The sequence below is a fragment of the Chaetodon trifascialis genome, chromosome 8 (genome assembly GCF_039877785.1).
Source record: "Chaetodon trifascialis isolate fChaTrf1 chromosome 8, fChaTrf1.hap1, whole genome shotgun sequence".
Classification (NCBI taxonomy): Eukaryota; Metazoa; Chordata; class Actinopteri; order Chaetodontiformes; family Chaetodontidae; genus Chaetodon; species Chaetodon trifascialis.
Window position 1 is genome coordinate 27,953,032 of NC_092063.1, and position 17,841 is coordinate 27,970,872.

A 17,841-nucleotide genomic window follows, 5' to 3' on the forward strand; every position below is an offset into this window, starting at 1 on the left:
GCAGAAAATACTGGTATACCACAAATGAACATGTTGAATAGTGTGAGTAATTGTATGTAGCTACAGTCTGTTATTTGATTAGTACCATATTGTTTAGTTCAGGGTCATATATTAGGTGCCACATATGAAGAGTTCATATTCTTAATAACAGAATTATTAAGCTACTTGGAAAGTGTAGTGAGCTAAGTTACCAGTTACTGCACATTAAATGAAGCTTCACTACACCGAAGCTATCCCCAGAGAAAAGTAGCAAGCAAAGCTACAGCAACATCAAAGCTTTTTTTTAATGCATTGAACAAACTTCATTTCAAGTTAATAAAACTGTCAGTCAAATAGATAGACAGGCAAAAAATGTTAAGTGCCAATTATTATTTTCATCCATGTTTGTGAGTGACTGTGTGTGTGTGTTGCATGGGTATGCTCAGTTTAGACCTGGGCATTTGCATCAGCCCAAGGATTGGTACATGATGTCTCCAGGGTATGCTTTTGTAGGTTACACATCCAAGAAAACTACTGCCAGCTACTAACAAATGTAATTAAACTAGAAATGCCCCTACATATAGCACCACTACTCCCAAACACTGGATATTCCATTGATTGCATAATAATAGAAAAATAAATAAATAAATAAAACAAGATCGAGGGAAATTCATTAAAAGGGAGATCCTATCTCTATTTATCTTGTGTGGATCAGTCTATATACCATGTTGTCCGCATGCAACTGCGTGCACCGAACCAGGATGCCCATACCATGATGGTTCTAGCTGTGTCTGAGCAGGTGAAACTAAACAGATGCCTGCTGCTACTAGAAACCGGCAGAATTTGCTTCCTGAAGAAACAAAAATTAGTTGAAAGAGGCTAAAAAGCTCTGTAGAGCTCGGAGGAGCTATATAGTCTGTTAATTCTCTGTTTGTCACCATGACTAACCACTTTCACTATTACACATGACACATTTGATCAAGTAAGATCATTGTGTACTTGCTGTGATACAAAACGAACATGCTACAAGGGTACAGAGACAGCACCAATGTGAGTACAGTATCAATGATCCCATCGTGGTGTGTACAAAGTCCAGTGCAATCCATGTAGTTCAGTGTTGTTGAATGTATATGGTCTGCAATCAACATTGACCTGAACAGCCTTCAAAAGAACAGTAGGAAATTTTATTTTATTCTTTATTTCTTCAAGGAGAATGTAATCTGATGAAAGATTCTGCAGGAATTTCAACCTAAGTTAGTCAGGAATTTGGGCCTATGTCAATTTAAATGTTTGGCAGTGAATACACCAGAGATCATAATAAAATTGTTGAATTATTGCATGTTTTGGTATTATTTTGGGCTCCAGTGCTATATTAACACACAGAAGTGACCAGAGGCCAGCCAGGTCTAGGCTCCTGACTCAGTCCAGCATGTGTGCGTGTGTGTGTGCATGCAGTGTGTGTGCATAGGAGTCCCTCCTATTAGTATAGTGAGAGGCTGTTGCTCTCTCACTAATCCTCTGGGCATACGAGCTATTTATACATCCACTGAGTGGTTAAATCCATGCTGATGCTGTGGCCACTTTTTAACACAAGTTTTGCAAGCAAGATGTCTTTTTCTTGCTGGAACTTCAAAAAAAGTCATCCAATAGTCCATGAATTTCAGTACAATTAAATAGTCTTACTGTGTATTATTTATGAATCTGTGTGCCTACAAAATGAGAAAGAAAGGGGCAAAAATAGAACAAAAAGACAATCCCCTGGGGAAATTTTGAAAGGGCCATGGGGGCTACTGCTTAAGCTAACATTAGCATGTCAAATAACACATTAAAAAGATTTCAAACACCATTAGAATGCATTTAAGAATCATTTTACCGTAGGTTAGCATGTTAGCATTAGCATTATAATCATTAGCATATTAACACAACAACCTGATATCACAAGTCAAACCTGTATGCACCAACAAGTTCATAGGACTTCATGTTAACACTAGCCGCTGTCAGCATTGTGGCTAAAGCTAACAGGCCAACATCACTCAGTACATGACTAACATTTCAAACTCACCAGTTCAGTAGAATCACAAGGCACACACAAGATTACAGGTCCCCAGCACAATTACACACACACAGAGACAGTCTAGCCTTTCAGGAGCATTTCCTGATTGTGTCACGATGTCATAACTTCGTCCCTCTGAACCCGGGAAAAACACACGTACGGACACAAAAATTTAACAGACGACAGGCAGACAACAATGGAGCCAGAAGTTTTGATTTTGTGTTTTTAAATATTTTGTGTTGGAGGCAGAGGAGAGGTGGCTCCAGCAACACCGGCAGCTTGTTTATCTCCAGATGGGAGAGTGCTGTGGGGAGGTAACATTAACCTGCTATTTTAACCCATATTAATGTTCATACATAGCTAGCATAGTTCATGATAATTAATGTACCCATTAATAAACGATACCGTTTAGTGACAAACGGTAGCCATATAAACTTTGGACTGACATATATGTCATTTAACCATAAGTCTTGAGGGTTCTGTATGCTGTAATTTTAATGCTGTTTTTAAGATCTGAAAAGTGATTGAATTGAATAGTTGTGTACGAACCCTGTAAATAACCCTGACTTAATTCAATAGCCTATTAAAATGTTGTGCTATTAAACATCAGAACCATATTGAGAAGCCAAAGTGTAATAGATGGAGAAATTAAGCATTATTGGTCGAAGCTTTAACATTCACTACAGTTGTCGTATCAACTAAAATTCAATTGCTCTTGTTTAATCCTCCTGTTCTTACCCTCCTTTCTCCATCCAGGCAACGCCGATGTACTGCTGCATAAACATCGGTGTTCCCATTCTGCAAGTTTTTTTTTTTCAAACCATCATGACATCAGACAAGACTTTAGGCTGAGCAGAGAGTCCCTGGCGGTGCTGCTGGAACTTCTCCACCAGGAAAGGCGACACGGATGGGGTGCCACAAGACCTTGGTCTGTCTCTTCTGGCTGGCGAGTGGGGACATCCTACAGGGTGGTGGCAAGGGTGTTTGAGATGCCTTGCTCCACTGTTCACCGCATCGTCCATCGAGTTACTGAGGAGGTGGTGGCCATTCGCCACAGGGTCATCTACCTCCCTAAGACCACAGAAGACCTGGCAGCAGTAACTCAGGGGTTTGCAGGGCTGGCAAGACACAGAGCTTTTCGAAAAGCTGCTGGAGCAATCGACGGCTGCCATGTGAGGATCAAGCCTCCAAGCAGCCCTGATGGTCACTGTTATCGGAACAGAAAACTGTTTGCTTCAATAATCTTGCAGGCCGTTTGTGACCATCAGGGCCCCTTCACTAATACGTACATGGGCTAGCTGGGGTCAGTGCACGACTCCAGAGTATTGGAGCACAGTACACAGCCCACTTTACAGGCGTGGCATCTACCCTCCTCCAGGGCACTTCATCTTGGCAGACAGCGGGTACCCGTGCCTCCAACATCCACTAGCCCTCATCACTCCCTACAAGCGGCCGGTGCAAGGTGTGGGAGCCCAGCGCTTTACCAGCCATCATTCCAGGGCACGCTCCATCAAAGAGCGTGCCTTTGGAATGATGAAGACAAGGTTTAGAGCCATCTTCCTCCAAGCGCTGGAGGTGCACCACACCTTTGTGCCTCATTTATGTCATTACACAACAGAATTTTGATTATTGTTAAATGGTGAGCTGAGCACCAGTAAATTAAGTTAATTAATTAACTTAATTTACTGGTGCACACTCAATTCAACTCAACTTGCTCATTCAATTTATCTTTTTTTCTCTTTTCTACAGGTCATAACAGCATGTGCCGTCCTGCACAACATCTGCCTGGGTGCTGGTGACATCATGGCCCCAGAGGATGAAGTGCAGGACGACATGCCGGAGGATAAGTGGGAGAACGGGTTGGAGGCAGCCAGTGGTGCTCCTTGGCACGACCAGCTGTCTGATGAGGTGTCTGCCCTGGAGGAGGGTATCCTTGACCATGATTACCTTTAGAGGGCAAGTACATTAATTTTGAAGCTATTCCTATTTAAAGTGTTTTGTAAACGGTTGAGTTTGTTGAAGTAATTTGTGTTTTTATTCTTGCCTGTCTTTTAAACATTTTTAGTAACATGGCAGGCGTTGATTGCGTCAGCCCTGCAAACCCCAATGATGGACGATGTGGTTGATAGTGGAGACATGCATCCCCCACCCCCCACCCCCCACCCCCCACCCCCTAGATGATGTCCCACTCACAGCCAGACGACTCCAAGGTCTTCCATGTGGCATCCCATGCAGTCCAGCAGCACCACCAAGGACATCCTGCTCTGCCTCAACTGTATATATGTTCTCTGTAAATCTGCAAATCTCTGTAAATGGTAATTTCTTCTGATCTTTTGTAAACAGTTGTACATTTTAAGAATGCCCACTGGTAAATACTGGTATACTGGTTAAAAATATTCATATTGTATCTTTGTAAATATCTGTAAACATCACAAAAATTAACTAATTGTGTTGTGAAAAGTAGTTCAAAAGTCTGCTTATATTGTAAATAAGAAATGGAATAGATAATGTAATGAGGTTATAAGATTTTAATTTAGAAAACAATATTTTCAATTAACAGTTAATTATTCAATTAACACAGAATGTAATCGAACAAAAAAAAACATTTAAAAAATTTAAAATGTCTGTCAATCATCCTCTCTAATAAACCAAAAAGTCTGTCCATCCTCTCTCTGCTCTCTCTCTCTTCTTTCCTCAGCCTCCCCCTGCAATTGCATGTCCTCCCTAATCAGTTCCAAAAGCTCACCCCTTTCCCTTCTCCTTTTTCTGCTTCCTGCTGCTGATGTTTCTGGCTCTCCTCCTCCTCATCCTCCTCCTCCTCTTCCTCGTCATGCTGCCCACCAACTGCAGCACCTGGCCCTGGTGTGTCCTCAGGGATGGAGGCAATTAGGACAGGCGGGGCAATGGAGGGTCTCTGTCCTAATACCTCATCCATAAGGACAAACCAGGGCCAGGTAGCAGCAGTGGGCTGCCCGCTGACTCCCTGTCCTGTCCCTGGATCTTTGCATTCCTAAGGAAGTGGAAATCAATCACATCAACAACAGCAATTTTCTGCAGTGTTTATTTAAAGCCCCTACAAGGAACTTTTAATTGGATATGAAAAAGTCTCTCGTTTCTGCTGATGTCTCTGTGTGACCTACAACAGCAAATGAAGCCCTCAGTTTGAAGATAAGCCATTTCTAAATATCATAACTCTTTACCTTCTGGAGGCAGCGGACTGGTTGGACCACCAGATGATGAAACGATGTAAGAACTCAGACCAGAGGAGACGGCACATTTGACGAGGCTACAAATAAGCATTGCGTTGTAGCTACACTAGCGAGTAAAAAACAAGAGTGCCTTGGAGATTTTTTCTACGTTTCTTTATCAAAGTGTTTATTAACTTGGGTAAAACAAATGTAGTTTCCTTATCATTATCCAAACCTGCACATACTTTGTATTTTTTCTTTAAGTTGTCCCTTTTTTTTTTTTTTTTTTTTTTTTTTTTTTGCCTGTTGGGTCTCCACCTTTCCCTCCAGGCCCATTTTTTGCAGAATATCACATTATCACAGATATGTACAGATTCACAAAAAGTGACATCAGGACAGACATAAAATTCTCACCCCCACCCAAAAACAACATTCATTTAATGTGATCCAAAGATTAGATTTGTACTTTGGTCTTTGTACAGGATTTGGGTTCATTTATGTAACTTTTACATACAAATACAGTATGTATAGAGAACAAATGGGCTATTTATGCCTCAGTTACCTCCATCCAAGTGTGGCCTTGTTTTTGTCCCCTGTAAACAGACGGTCGTTTTGACCACAGAGTTTAATAAACTCCTCCGTCTGCTCCTTGCTCCCTACAACAAAATGACATGTAAAGCATATTTTCTGTTATGTCAACAGACAAAATTATTGTTCAATATAATAACGACAATAACAATAATAATGCTCCTGTTAAGGCCGGGGCTGAGAAACTGGACTCAGATGCGGAGAACAGAGATTAGTTTATTGAACAAATCAATAAGGCAAAAATGATAATCAGCCTGATGGCGAAAATCAGAACCAAAGGTGGCAGTCTAGCTGGAGATCCCTCGACAGCTTCTGGAGAAAGAACAAAAAACACCGTTAAACGGGAAAGCACTCAGGCTATAGCAATCCGCAGGTGCTGGAGGGAAAACTCAACAGTCACTGGGTAGAGTCACTTGTCTTCCTGAGAGAGGCTGAAGCAGGAGTGAGCCGGTCAGCGCAGGACAAAACACAAAACTCCTCTTCGGGGAAAAAGCTCTCAGGCAAACCAAAAACGACAAGTACTGGAGAAACTCAACAGACTCTGGTAAGTAACAAAAAACTCCAAACGGGGAAAAGCTCACAGGCTGAAACAGAAACTCACAAGAAAACACAGGAGAACAGCGTGCGGACGTCCGGGCGACAGGACACGTGGCAGAGGCCGAGAGATCGATTCTGGCGAGACACAAAGGCTAGAACAAAGGATCATCTGGCACCAGAGTATAGGAGAAGACCCTAATGAGGGAGATTAGAGACAGGTGTGTCGACTCGCCGCTCACCGTGGAGGAGATCAGCTCCGCCCCTGCCACGCTCCGGCCCTAGACGCACATCAGTGAAAAAGGAGAAAACAAAACATAGCCTGGAACCACAGCCATAACAGCTCCTCAAGTTAACTCTATAACTATATTAGCTGTAGTTAATCGAAACATTTACAGAATTAACAGGCTAGAAATACAGCAGGGCTCACAACCCATCGTTAACGTTATTTCTGCATTCAGCTTTGGGTGCAGAGAATTGCCCGGACAGCTCCTGTCACTTGTAAGAGGAGCAAAATGTAGCCTATTATACAACTTATGAGAACAAATTCACCTGATGTGAATATCTTCACAGTTACAATAAGATATTAGTTGACATCTGAGCTTGTGGGTTTTAATAAGGCTAACAGTTCATTTCAATTCAATTCATTTGCATAGCGCCAAATCACAACAGAAGTTGTCTCAGGACACTTTCCATACAGAGCTGGTACAGGCCGAGCTCTTTTTTCTACAGAGACCCAACAATTCCCCCATGAGCAAACACACACGAGGAAAAACTTCCGTTTAACAGGCAGAAACCTCAGGCAGAACCAGGCTCTGGGTGGGCGCCCATCTGCCTCGACCAGTTGAGTCAGAGAGGGAGAGCAAGAGTAAGAGAGTGGGACAGACAGAGACAGACAGACAGACATGCAGTCAAAGTAACTGTGACAGTGGATGTAATAACAGTAGTAGCAGTTGCAGTGGATGTCAGGCCGGGCCAAGGCAGGAGACGCAGTTGTAATCCACAATCCAGATTCAGTCACTGTGGAACCTGCGAGACGACAAAGCACAGAGACTCTGGGGAAAGAGCTAAGTTAGTAACACGCCATGGTAGGACATGAAAGCGTGCAGGTGGAGAGGGAGAGAAAGACAAAGGAGCTCAGTGTATCTTTGGAGGTCCCCTGACAGTCTAATCCTATAGCAGCATAACTAGGGGCTGATCCAGGACAAGCCTGAGCCAGCCCTAACTATAAGCTTTATCAAAGAGGAAAGCTTTAAGCCTACTCTTAAATGTAGAGACAGTGTCTGCCTCCCGGACAAATACTGGAAGATGGTTCCACAGTAGAGGAGCTTGATAGCTAAATGCTCTGACTCCTGTTCTGCTTTTGGAGACTTTAAACTTTACAGGGAGCCAGTGCAGAGTGGCTAGTATTGGAGAAATATGATCTCTCTTCCTAGTTTTTGTCAGAACATGTGCTGCAGCATTCTGGAGCAACTGGAGAATATTCAGCAAAGAATTTGGGCTGCCTGATAGTAAGGAATTGCAATAATCCAGCCTGGAAGTTACAAATGCATGGACTAGTTTTTCTGCATCATTTTGAGACAAAATATGCCTGATTTTTGCAATATTACGTAGGTGAAAAAAGGTAGTCCTTGAAATTTGTTTTACATGGGAGTGAAAGGACATGTCCTGGTCAAAGATAACTCCCAGATTCTTTACAGTGGTGCTGGAGGCCAGTGCAATGCCATCCATAACTGCTATGTCATCAGAAAGTGACTTTCTAAGATGTTTAGGGCCTACTACTATAACTTCAGTTTTGTCCGAGTTTAGCATCAGAAAATTGCAGGTCATCCAGGTCTTTATGTCATGAAGACATGCTTGTAGTCTAGTTAACTGACTGGTTTCTTCCGGCTTCATTGATAAATATAGCTGGGTATCATCTGCATAGCAATGAAAATTTATTGAGTGCTTCCTGATAATCTTACCTAAAGGAAGCATATATAAGGTGAATAGAATTGGTCCAAGCACAGAACCCTGCGGAACTCCATAGCTGACTTTAGCGAGCACAGAGGAGTCGTCATTAACGTGTACAAACTGAGAGCGATCTGACAAGTAGGATTTAAACCAGCTTAGCGCAGTTCCCTTAATGCCAATGAAGTGTTCCAGTGTCTGCAATAGGATACCATGGTCAATGGTGTCAAATGCAGCACTAAGATCCAAGATAAGACTAGTAACTAGTAGTTAACTGAGCTCCTCATATGAACAGCTTATCCTTAAGTTACACACAGCTGGCTCTACATTCCGGTGGTGTGAGCTTGGTAGTTTTTGCAAAAAGAGGTCAGGAGATATTCTGTCTTCAGTTAAGGATATTTATTAACACACTGATAAAATAGATAGAGAACATGTACATGGATCTCATTCTTTTGGGAAATCGCAGTTTGCAAGCAGTTAGCTGCAACCACCCGTCAGAATGGGAATGCCTGACGATTATACAGAATTTTAAAAAGAAATGTGCAGCTATCTGATTGGTCAAAACGGGTGGTGATCATCGTGGTTTCGACTTTAGTGCTCCCTCCTTGGTCCAAAGGCTGGTCCCAGCTTCTTGGCACACGACCCATCCAATCTATAGGAGACAGCTAGACCCCCCCCCCCCCCCCCATATGTAAATTATGTGTTACCTGACACGAGATATGTTAAGTTTCGTTTTCTGTGTTTTATGAGGTTACTAAAGGTCATATTGCCTGTGTGGCTATGTGTGTGCAGTTTATAGTTACTGGAGGGCATGTTGGTTGTGTTACCATGTGTATGTAGCTTATAAAGAGATGAGAGTAAATATTTAACTCTAACAAATCCCTCCTTTTACACCTTTTAAGGTGTAAATCATGAGGTAAAATATATATTAGAAAAATAGCTATGTGAGAGTTTTTTAGGTATCCCTCCTTTCACACCTTTTAAGATGTGAATCATGAGGTAAAATTTGTATTAGGAAAATAAGTATTTGAGAGTTTTTTGGTATCCTCCTTTCACACCTTTTAAGGTGTGAATCCACAGTGTCAGGACTAATCACAGATTTACTTTTGTTCTATTCATACAGCAGTTACTGTAGTGTAAAATCTACTCTTATTATTTTTGTTGTTGTTGTTTGTTTGTTTTAGTACCATAGTAAAATAACAGCTACATATAAAAATAAAAAATAACAAGACATAGAAGTATAAACACACAAAGTATAAAAATGTAAAAGTAGAAAAAGTATAAAACTGAACTAGTTAAGAATTCCTTTATTCGTCACATTACACACAACATGCATAGTTGAGGAGGGAAACTGTACACGCCATGCAATTGTGAAATTCTTTTCCGCTTTTTGACCCATCCATGGTCAGTCCTTCCTCCACGGCAGACCAGGAGCGGTGGGCTGCCAGTTGACCAGTGCCTGGGGACCCAACTCTCATTTGTCACCATTGGTCAGGTGGTGATCTTCTTGCATGTTTTTAGTGGGGGTATTTTTCATGGAGGATACCCCAGGTGAACACAGGGAGAACATGCAAACACAAAAAGGCCCCTTATTTTTCCTCAAGCAGCAGGCACCAGTAGCAGGCATGGTGGAGGCCCCCTGCACCCACAGCGGACCTTCTCTATACCGCCTATCCCTTTCCAGCGGGGGGCTGGAGCCTCTTGCGAGAGGCGGGGTACACCCTGAGGCGGTCGCCAGCTGATTGCAGGGCCACATACAAGGACAAACAAACATTCACACTCACACTCACACCTACGGACAATTTAGAGTCATCAATCAACCTAATGAGCATGTTTTTGGTCTGTGGGAGGAAGAGAACCCACGCATGCACGGGAAGAACATGTAAACTTCACACAGAAAGGCCCCGTCTGACCCGGGGATCGAACCGGCAACCTTCTTGCTGTGAGGCACGCGCACTACCTGCTGCGCCACCGTGCAGCCCGAATAAAAAGATAAAAGCAAACAAGTGCATAATATGAGTTTATAATCAAACAGTGCAAAATCTAAAAGTATAAAATCAAACAAGTGCATAATATGAGTTTATAAAAATAAAAAAATTAAAAATGAATGAATCATGGTGTGACAGTGTACAGCACTGGACTTAACTGAGCTAGCTTTCCTAAACCCTTACTTTCAACAGATCCTCTGCTGTGACCCGAAGCCCTTGAAACCTTCTGTTCTTAGAAAACCAGCTACACATGTTTGATCTTACATGTAGAGGTCTATCTCTCCGTCCGGATTAAGCCAATCTGGTTACGGGAGGAGATCAGGAACCCTCTGTTCATCACCCTCCTTTTGCTCCTCTATGTCTGTCTCTAATTCCATTCCGTCACACGTCACTTAAAAGGGGCATTTGGTATAATGAGGGTTCGGCTTTTCTTTGGACAGAGCAGTCACAATCAAACGATTTATCAGAAACCTGAGGCATGGGATGAGACCGCAACAGACCAGGATACCAAGGAAACAACCTGCTGAGGCCAATAAGGAAATTACTAGACTCTTCCATTTACCAAACTGTCTGTCAAACCATCCATTCAGTGGGTTATCAATGCCTGAGTTCTCAGCAAGCTGAGACCGGCTAGAGCCTTAGTAATACTACAATCTGGGGCAGTGTTGTTTGGGATATAAGTACAACAGAAGTCTCCGAACATTTTTCATATACCTCCTTTCTCAGCCAATAACATATTTAATGCCATTCTATTCTGCCATGCCATCAGGGAAGCAGGACCTAGTTGTTCAGCAATGCCTTTAACTGCATCTCTGGTGTAATTGACAAAACACTGCTGATTAAAGTAGATGTAGTTGATCCAATCCACATTTTTATTCACAGAGATAAACAGATGTAATGATTCAAAACCTGATAAGATTTCTGGCCTTAAACTCATCCAGAATGCCTCTGGGTATGCCTATAGCATCTAGGTACATTTGGGAGTCGAACGAACCACCTGGTGCGCTTCGTCTGGCTCTGTTGTGGTGAGTCAGCAAACTCTTGACCTGCAAAAGATCAGCATCGATAGGTAAGACTTGAAAGAGTATCAATAAATACTCAAAAGTATGCAGGTTGTGCCTCTCAGGCCACAGAACTCAGGTTTTTTTTAAAGTTTCATTTTAGTTTTCACCCCATATACAATAGGTTGGATACACACACCAAAGTTAAAGAGGGTGTATGTGCGGGTACACAATGTGTCAGGTGGTGCCAGACAGCCCCTGCTTTACCTCTCACTTGAACAGCTTGAGACATGATCTCTGTTACTTGGTAAGGGCCTGTCCACCTGGGATCAGTCCACTTTCTTTTGTGAACTTTCACTCGTACCCAATCACCAACCTGAACCACAGGCGTAACTTCCATGGTTGTTGTGGTTGCCTCAGGCTCGGCCAACAGCACCTGCTTAGACAGAGCTTGGGTCAAATTAGTCAGTCATATATTCATCACAGGATACCTACCAGACATCCAGAGGGGGCATATGACCTCCCTCTCTGGGTGAACCGGGCATGGGCCTGCCTGTAAGCAACTCATAAGATAAGATAAGATAAGATAAGATAAGATAAGATAAGATAAGATAAGATAAGATATACCTTCATTAGTCCCACAGTGGGGAAATTTCAGGTATTACAGCAGCAAAAGTGGATAGCAAACATAGAGGGCATCAGTAGAAGGACATTAAATATCAAACCAAACAATATAAACAAGGAATAATGAAATATGAACAAACAATACTGATATTGCACATTGATGTGTGTGCACATCATGTGGAGTCAGGTGTGTTTTGACTCCAGGACATAAGTGCTAGAGGGAGTCTTTGCTATCTTTCTCTTGAGTGTCTGGTTAGCTCTTTCCACCAAGCCTTGTGATGATAGATGGCTCCAAATCAGTGAGTGAGCCTTTCTTTTCCCAGCCATTTTCTTCTCATTAGTCCAGTTTCTGCTGGCGTAGAATGATGTGGTTGTTTTGGGATTCTTCCTCGGAACTCTCCCATCAGGAAGCCATTCATCTCTGTATCTGTGTTTTCCAACCATCCCTGTCATTGGTCAGCAGATAAGGCTCAGTACAATTACTGTCTCTCAGGTCTTTGAGCTTATCTTCATCCTCTGAATCCTCCTCTTCACTCACCCAATTATCTTCATCTTGTTCCTCTTCTGCAGCTGGCCACCATTGGTAGGCCCCAGCTGCCTCTGTTATCAGTGGGGGGTGTGTGTGTTGGCCTTCCATGCTGTCATCACCGTGGTTACTTCTCTGTAAGGCTGTTTTTGTTGAACTGGATGTGCTTTTCTGTTTTTATTTTGTTTTCCTTTACTTTTTTACTTATTTGCTTTATTTTATCTTTTACTATCCCCGATTTTCTACTCACGAGCACTCCGTCCAGCACTCCCGTCCAGGCTGACCTGTAATTATACGGCACACAGAGATCAATGAACACTCAATCCTTTCCAGTGGCCAGTCAGTCTGTATGGAGTTCACCCGGGCAACTGACCCAGACACCACTGGTACTCCCCCACAACAGCCATTCAGTTTGTATGGAGTACGCCCGAGCAACTGAACCATAGAGTGACCACAGAGCAGGCCTTGGGCTGACACCGTTAGGTTTCCAGCCTCTGGGTAGACTTGTGTTATCACCGTTAGGTTTCCGTCTACCACTTGAAGATTTCTCTCTCTCTCTGTAGTCACTCTGACACTGCTGGTGTCTTAAACAATCCCCAATGAAAAACAATTTGTAATAATAATAAAATAAAATAAAATAAAATAAATACAATAAAATGAAATAAGACAAAGGAAAAACAATTTCTAACAAAAATACAAAAAAAATGAAAAAATATTCCTAATGAAAGAAAATTAAAAAACAATCCCCAGTGCACTTTTATTGCTTTTCTTCTCTTTTCTCTTTAGGCCTATTTATCTCTTTATCTCAGTTCAGAATTTCTTTTTACACAGATGTATCAGTTCACTATTTCTTTTAAGCCAAATTTAACTTGGATAAGCATAACATTCAGCATGGGCCGGACTTCAGTGTCGGACCTTTTTTTCAAAACATTCATGTTCAAACCATGTCAGAAGTTTACACAATTATCCGGACTATTGAATGCTTTATACCTGAACAGAACTGGCCCGTTTGCTGCAGGCTTTTGGATACTCTATTGGTATACTTTCAAATCAGCTCCATGATTACTTGCACTAAGCGCTATAGAAGGGCATTTCACCGGTCACTGATTCTACTCTTTTTCCTCAACCAACGTTTCTGCCAGGATTTACAGAAAGCACTCATGCAGCCAATTTTAATCATGACATCTCTTTTTCATCTCACAGTTCTCTTTTTCATCTCATAGTTCTCTTATTCACTTTCACTTTCTTCTTATTGTACTTTAAACCCACCATAGGTCTATTTTACTAGTGTTCTCTTTGACTTCATTGCTTATAATCTATTACTACAATATTTTGACTCTTATGTTCTTACCTCTCAATCACTCACATAAATTTAGTCATATGCCAAATGCAGAAATTTGGTATAAAAACAACAGGTTTTCTGCTTACCTTTCTTAAAGCGGTCGCTTTGTGAGTGATGAGAAGTCAGGGCATGGAGTCTGCCCCCACTGGGAAAAAATCCAGTCCAGGACGTGCCAAAAAAATCCTGGTCCTCTCTGCAATCACGTCGGTTTCACCATTTTGTGAGTGTGGTTGTTTTTGCAGAAAGAGGTGAGGAGATATTCTGTCTTCAGTTAAGGATATTTATTAACTATGGCTACGTGTTAGCGTTATTAACATTCTGTATTTTAACAGCCCTTTAGAGGTTTTAAGGCCATTTGAGCTCCTGGTGTTACGCAAAAACCTGTTACTTACATTTAAATATGTATTCTGCACCACTGCTGGTGCCAGTGCCAGTGCCATTGTTTAAAAAAAACAATCTGTGCGCAAAGCATCTTGGGATATGGGAGGCCGTGAAGGATAGTAGCAATGCATCCTCCAAATACATGGACAAGGAGGACGCATTTGGAGGAGCCTTTGAATTTGGACGAACTGGGACAGCGTTCATGCAGCGTTATGACGTAATCAACATTCAAATGCACCCTCCGAAGGATGCAGTCGCTGAATTGGGACACAGCTAGTGTTTCTCAGTTCCGGTCCTCAGGCCCCCCTGCCCTGCATGTTGTAGATCTTTCCTGCTCCAACACTCCTGATTCAAATGATCAGGTAGTCATCAAGCTCTGCAGTGGCTTGATAACGAGCCACTTTTCTTATCTTACTTACTATTATTGGTGAGTTTGAAATGTTAGGACCAGAGGGTGGGAGCACATTACACCGGTTTTAGAATCGCTACATTGGCTCCCCGTGTGTTTCAGGATCGACTTTAAGGTGCTTTTATTAGTTTTTAAGTGTCTTAACGGTCATGGGCCATCTTATTTATCTGACCTGTTTTTATCATATCAGCCCTCGCGGATCCTGAGGTCCTCTGGCACAGGCCTTTTGATTGTTCCAAGGGTTCGGACCAAAGCCTACGGGGAGGCGGCATTCAGCCACTATGGTCCAAAGCTTTGGAACAGCCTGCCGGAGTGCATCAGGACCACAGAGACTGTTGGTGTTTTTAGAAGAAGGCTCAAGACTCACCTTTTTAGTTTGGCTTTCAATTGATTTCTTATACTCTTTTAACTCAGACATGTTTTATCCGAGCACATTGTCTTTTAGCTCTTAGGTCCTTTTATTTTATTCAGTTTTAGGTTTTAGGTCCTTTATTCTATTGTCTTTTAGATTTTAGCTCCAGTGCTTCCTCACGGGGGGCCTCCGCGCTGGGAGGGGTGTCTGGTCTGCTTGCCGGGGCGTCGTCCTGGGGACCCCTCGGGCCCAGAGGACTGGGGGGGGGGGCTCTGCCCTGCGTGTGTAAGTAAAGACAATACAGAACCTGTGAAGTCTACCATTTGCCACCATTACTGCCTTACACTCCTCAACTCTTACCTGCTGCCATTCTCCCTCTCATCTGCTCACCTCAGCCAGCACTCATCACAGTTTAACCATGCCCATCTGTTCAATCACCTGACACACACCTGGGTCTCATCACCAATCAGTTCAATACTTGAGCGGCTCTCTTCCATCCACTCAGTACCAGATTGTTCTTCGCCTTCATGCCAGACTCTCAGATCGACCTCCTGGTATAGACCTCACCTGTCCGTGACCTTGCCTGTTCTCTGCACCCCTGGTAATTACCTTCTCCTTCTGTCTCTGACTATGTGTCTAGCCTTGACCCTGTTGAATTCAAGATTGAGTAGAATTATTTGCTGTTTGGCTCACCAAACATTTAATGGATCTGCTGTCCATTTCAAGTGTGCCACAGTACAGACTCTGAGACTTCAGAGACTTCTGGGTTCCGTTAGCGCTGCTCTTGGGTCCTAAACCAGCCGTTACTTTACAATCTGGTCAGTCATGGACCCAGCACACTCTTCTTCTCCAAGGAATCGCTTCAAAAGAATCAAGGAGGTTCTTCAGCAACACAATGCCATGATGGCATCCACAACAGCAACAGTTCATCAAGCCGCAGCTGCTCAGGAGCAGGGACTAGTGGCACTCTTTAGTCACCACCAATCATTCTGCCTCCTCCCATCAGTGAACCCTGGGTGGGCACCCCAAAACGTTATAGCGGTGACCCAGAGACATGTCACACCTTTCTGACAAACTGCTCCATCCTGTTCGCCCTACAATAGTCGAACAGTTTCAGGAGAAGGAGGAGAAAGCGACCAAGACCACGTCAATTTTGTCCACCTCCTGCCTTTTAGCCCCTGTCACCTGAGAGAGTGAGGAGAGGATGAGAGCGGCCACAGAAAACCAGCCCAGGCCCAGCACCTGCCCTCTGGATTGGTTGTTAATCCCTCAGAACCTACGCTCTGACATTCTTCAGTGGGTATACTCGTCCAAGCTCACCTGTCACTCCAGAGTCCAACACACTTGGGATGCCCTCCGACAGCGGTTTTGGTGGCCCACCTTGGAAGAGGATGTCAGGGGATTCGTCAACCATATGCCATGTGCAACCAGCAAGCTATCTCACCACGCCCCAGCTGGCCTCCTCCAGCCCTTGCCTATCCCGCATCATCTCTGGTCCCACATCTCTCTGGACTTTGTCAATGGACTCCCTCTGTCCCAAGGGAACACAGTTATTCTGACTATTGAGGACAGATTCCACTAGATGGCCCACTTCTTCCCCCTTTCCAAGCTTCCCTCATCTAAAGAAACTGCAGAGCTGATGTTGCACCACATCTACTGTTTCCATGGCCTCCCGGTTGACGTGGTCTTGGATGGAAGACCCCAGTTCGCATCCATATTCAGGAGAGAGTTCTGCAGCCGACTGGGAGCCACTGTGATCTTATCATCCGGATTCCACACCCAGTCCAAGCAGATGAATCAGGAGATGGAGACCACTCTTCGCTGCATGGAATCACAAAACCCCTCCTCCTGGTCGCACCAGATCTTATGGGTTGAATACACACACAACACCCAACACCAGCCTGTCTCCAGTCTGTCTTCCAGTGTGAGTACAGGTTTCAGCCTCTGCTCTTCGCATGACTGGAGAGGGAGGTCTCCTGCCCCTCCATCTAAGATCCATCCGCTGCTGTCAACGTGCCTGGGTTTGAGCCAGAGCCTCACTCCTCCGCACCATGGGTTGCTACACCATCACTGCCAACCATTGCCGTACACAGGCACCAGTCTACCACGTAGGTCAGAGGGTGTGGCTAGACACTCAGGACCTCTCGCTCAGGGTAGAATTCAGGAAGATGGCTCCCAGGTTCATCAGACGTTTCCCCGTCCAGAGAATCATCAGTCCCATGGTGATGAGGTTGAGCCTTCCTCGCTCCATGAGAGTTCATCCCACATTCCAAATGTTTTGTACACCATAAATCATACAATGATGGATTGAATGTCTTGAGGAATATTGCAGCCAAACTTCAGCACACACTTCATGGAGTGACAACACCCAGTTGAAACTGTGTTCCTGAGTGGAAACTACACCAAAATATCTCATGGGAATGTGTGTATCCTGGAGCATGTGTTGTTTCAAACAACTATGTTCAGCTGCAGGAGTGAGGTCATTTCGGACATTTCTGGGGAATGCTGGGTTACATATTTACTTTTCTGTGGAACATTTCTACACTGATCTAATAGAGCTAGTTTTTTCTAGTTTGTTTCTAATGCAGAGCTGCAAACCAGCAGCCAGGCCCTTATACCATATGCATATCACCTCACCATATTTCCACTGTTACCACAGCATAGAGGTAGGACATGGGAAGAGAGTAGAAACATGGAAACAATTGGCCCAGTGTGTGTGAGCACACCATAGGAGCCCAGTGAATTCTTCATAGAGCAATCCATCACCAGATCCCCGAGAGAACAGTTACCTTCTTTTCTTTCTTTCATTTTTTTGTAGAGGAGGAGTGTCTCTGTATATGACATCACAAGAAACTTGAAACCGTCATTTTCAACAGCCCTCTGTCCTCCCTGCCTGCTCCTACATTTGCTCCCCTCTCCCCAATCT